Raw genomic sequence first — 5,000 nt, 5'->3', positions numbered from 1 at the left:
GGAGCTGATGCTGGAAGCGAGAACAGCCTCCTTTTCCGGGACTTTGATAGGTCCCAGAAATTGAGGTTTTCTGGCTCTTAGTATCATCACTCTGACTCACATTGTTGGACTTGGTACAGTGATGCTGCATTCCTTGTTAGCCCTTGCTGGAGGATCCTTCAGAACTGTAGGGTATATTGAAGCACCGAGTTCTGTGGAAGTGATCATAGATTAGTTGTAGCTACTTTCTAAGTCCACTTCAAAACTCCGTGTCGTTCCAATGATCACCCTAGGATGTTTCATGTGGACAGATTGAGGGAGGGGAAGTGTGTCTGGGAATTTGCTGAAGCTATCTCTGGTCGTTTCGCAGCACTCGGGGGCCTGATGGACTTCTATGCCGAAGAGCAAGACAGGATTTCATCTTTCAGGAGACACTGGAAGCTTCACTACAGAGGATCACAAATTGCATCGTTCGCTGGTGCACAGGACTAAGTCACTGCTGAGAAGGGACAAGGAACAGTCTATCAGGAATTTTGTAGAGATGGTGGAAAGCCATTTCCCAGTATATGAACTTCGTCCTGCCTACCAAGTCTTGAGAAAGCTGAACTCCAAACCCTTTTCACAGATGACTGCAGTCCACATAGCAAGTGGCCAGATCATCCCAGATCCTGTTGGGGCACAGGAGTGCTAGGCTAAGTATTTTGAGCAGTTGTACCAAGTTGATCCACTAACAGTTAACTTAGATGCAGGTAGTGTTGAGATTCCTTTGCCAGGCCCACCCATCAGCGATGATCCAGTCAGAGGGGCAATCTCCAAGCTGAAGAGTGGTAAAGCAGTGGGTATCTGCGGCATCTCAGCTGAACTCTTAAAGGCTGGTGGATAACCTAAGGCGAGGGGCTTGCATGCTGTCCTGTCTGCCATCTGGCAGACTGATACCATTCCCCCTGACCTACTGAGGGGTGTGATCATCCCTCTCCGGAAGGGGAAAGGGAATCGATGGGACTACAGCAATCACCGAGGTATTACACTACTAAGTATACCAGGAAATGTGCTCATTCACATCCTTCTAAGACGTATCAGAGACCACCTGCTGAGGCACCAGAGGACGGAGAAATCTGGATTCACTCCTGGTAAATTCACAATAGACTGTATACTGGTTCTTTGCTTGTAGAGTATTGACATGAGTTAGGGCATGGGCCGCTTGCAGCTTACTTCATCCTCAAGAAGGTTTTTGATACAGTGCATCACAAATCACTTTGGGAGATCCTGAGACTAAGAGGATTATTGGATTAATAGCGAGCCTGTATACTGGTACTGAAAGTGCTGTAAAGTGTGGTGGGACCTGTCAAATGTCTTCCCTGTTAGTTCAAGAGTGAGGCAATGCTGTGTTCTTGAAGCAACTCTGGCCAATATCAAGGTTACCGACCTTGAATTTGCTGACGATGCGGCTCTTGATGCATCTAGCAATGAAGTGAAACCCCTGGGGCTAGAAGTCTCCTGAACCAAGACCAAGATCCAGGACTTTAGGGACCTACTAGGAGATCCTGTCCAGTCGGTATGTGCTTGCCATGAGGATACTGAGGTCACAGAGAAGGGGAGTGAGGGATTTCGCCAGCCAAGCTGCCAGAAGGGGCGTCACAGATTCCAGGAAGAGATGATGGGGCGCAGAGGCACGGCCGGCTTATGGGTTTTAGGAAGCTAATAGAAGTGAGGGAGACGAGGGTTGATGACCTTGAACCTCTGGTAGAGGTTTGCCTGCGGGAATCGAGCTGCTATCTCCTTCAGGCGACGTTGGAAAGTAGCAGCAATACGTTCATGGGGGTTGCTGGTCAGGGGGGCATAGGTGGAAGCGTCATCCAACAGGTCACGGGCCTTCTGCAGGTAGGAGGCACGGTCGAGGATCACCACCGAGTTCCTCTTGTCAGAAGGCAAAATGTGTGTGTGTGTGTGTGTGTGTGTGAGTGAGTGTGTAAGTGTGTATAAATATACATATATTATGCACACACACGTGTGGATATGTACATATATATGTGTGTGTGTGTGTATATATGTGTGTATATATATATATGTGTGTGTGTGTGTGTGTGTGTGTGTGTGTCTGTGTGTATATATATATATATATATATATATATTTATCAATATATATATACACACACACACACACACACACACACATATATATACATTTATGTATATATATATATATATATATATATATATATATATATATATATATATATGTATATATGTATATATGTATATATACACACACACACATATATATAAACATATATATACATTTATATATATATATATATATATATATATATATATATATGTATATATGTATATATACACACACACACACATATATATAAACATATGTATATATATATATATATATATATATATATATATATATATATATATATACATGTATATATATATATATATATATATATATATATATATATATATATATATATATATATATATATGTGTATGTATATATATATATATATATATATATAATGGTGTGTGTGTGTGTGTGTGTGTGTTATCATTTTAGTGCTCCGTCCTACACAGATTCTTTTTGGCATCCATTTTCTCCATGACCCTCTATTCTCTGTTAATTCACTCAACATGGCCAGTCTTTTCCACGGGACTGAGGACCATTTCCTGAGATGTCTGCCATAAATGCAAGGTAAAGATCAGTCAGAGAGGTTTCCCATTGCCTTCCTAGAGACACAGTCTTGGTTGCCAGCCAAGGCTAAAAAGTCCCCTCTACCTTTATTTCTATTTATCCCATAAATGGGAGCCAGACAGGTGTTCCACTCTGGGTCGAAGCTGACCTGGGTGACTCCATACTTCTCAGGGCAAGAACCCCACTACTAGATGCAGTTTATATCCATGCCCAGGAGTATTTAGAGAATATATAACATATAAATTAAGGGCCTTAGCTGAGAGTAGACAAAACCTCATAGGCAATGTTACACAGGTTGGCCCGTTAGGCTAGGAGTTGGAACTGGCTGTGTGTGGTTGTGGAAGTGTGTAAACAGAGCAGTACACAACATATCAGATTTTGGCTCCCACATGGCAGCAGATGAGACACTTTGCCAAAAAATAAGTTATAGGATACAGTCAGACTGGAACAATTGGCTTTATATGGCGGATATGTAGCGGATATATATATATATATATATATATATATATATATTATATATGCATTACACACACACACACACACACACACACACACACACACACACACACACACATATATATACATATATATATGTGTGTGTGTGTGTGTGTGTGTGTGTGTGTGTGTGTGTGTGTGTGTGTGTGTGTGTGTGTGTGTGTACATATGTGTTTAGTTAACTGCTGGTGGACTAACCTAATACAACTGCTCAAAATACTCAGCCCAACGCACACGCACCCCATCAGGATCTGAGATTATCTGGCCACTTGCTGAGCAGTCGTCTGTGAGGAGGGCTCGGAGTTCAGCTTTCTCAGGGCTTGGTAGGCAGGACGAAGGTCATTTACTAAGAAATGGCTTTTGACCTCCTCTGCAACATTCCTGATATATATACATATATATATGCATATATATACAAATAAATGTGTATATATATACACATACACGCATACATATTTATATGTATGTGTGTGTGTGTGTGTGTGTGTGTGTGTGTGTGTGTGTGTGTGTACGTGTGTGTGTGTGTGTGTGTGTGTGTGTGTGTGTGTATGTGCGTGTGTGTGTGTGTATGTGTGTGTTTGAACGAGTGAGTGTGTGTGTTTACATACAATATGAGAAAATTCAGTCGTCCCATTGTCTGAATTTATGACATCGCACACGTGGGCTTCGTGGCAGTAAAGACTTCTCTGCAATAAAGACTCATTAAATAATAAACTCTTTGTACGCCAACTACCCACTGCGTTTAGCGCAACACTTGGGGTTGAGCGCAATCACTTACAGTTCTGTTCAGATGGACCACAAGAGGCAATAAACCGATTGCCGCGAAAGTTTTCACTTTCATGGAGCGTCGAGGGAACCTAAATATAAGAGAAAAGCTTGTGTAAAACACAATGGGGTTCGCTGTTTTACTCCTTATACCAAGAAAGTTATAACTGAATTCTGATATGAGTGAATCCATACATGGATATATACACATATACATATCTATATATATATATATATATATATATATATATATATATTTATATGAATATATATACATATATCATTTGGGAGGTAACGCCGGCGGGGGCGCATACGCGCATCCACTCTTCGCTTCCACTTACGAGGGTCCCTCATGGCGAGCCGCCAGGCAGGGGCCTGGCCTATCTCTAGCTCCTCACGACAGGTTTGATCGATCTGCCCAAGCCATGACTTCCTCGGTCGTCCCACAGGCCTCCTCCACCCAGGGTTGTCTCGAACAGAGACAACCTGGTGGGCAGGGTCATCCTGCGGGAATTGAGCCTAGTGGCTGTATAGCCTGAGTTGGCGATCGCGAATTGTGCAAGTAACAGATCTTATACCGGTCTCATGGTGCAACCGTTAGTTGGACACATGGTCCTGCCAACAATACCCCATGATCCGGCGCAAGGATCTATTACAAAAGGCATCAAGACGAGATTCCAAAGCACAAGATAGCATCCAGGTTTCACTACCATATAGTAAAACTGGCAGTGTCAGAGCTTTGAAGACATGTAGCTTGGTCTTTCTGCACAGGTACCGGCATCTCCAAATACTCTTGTCAAGATATTTCTTAGCCCCTTCTTCCAGGCCAATCCGTCTACGGACTTCCTGGTGTGACAGCAGAGTCATGACTGCACTACCGAGGTATATAAAATTCTCTGTGACTTCGATGTTTTCATGGCCCCAGGGGCTTTGCTTCATTGCTAAATGCATCAAGAGCCGCCACTAGGGTTTCCAGAGATTCAGATAGAATGGCAACATCTTCAGCAAAGTCAAGATCTGTAACCTTGATATTGCCCAGAATTGCTCCCCAGTGACT

Source organism: Penaeus chinensis, chromosome 11 (assembly GCF_019202785.1).
Source record: "Penaeus chinensis breed Huanghai No. 1 chromosome 11, ASM1920278v2, whole genome shotgun sequence".
Lineage (NCBI taxonomy): Eukaryota > Metazoa > Arthropoda > Malacostraca > Decapoda > Penaeidae > Penaeus > Penaeus chinensis.
Note: the sequence above shows the minus strand (reverse complement) of the source record.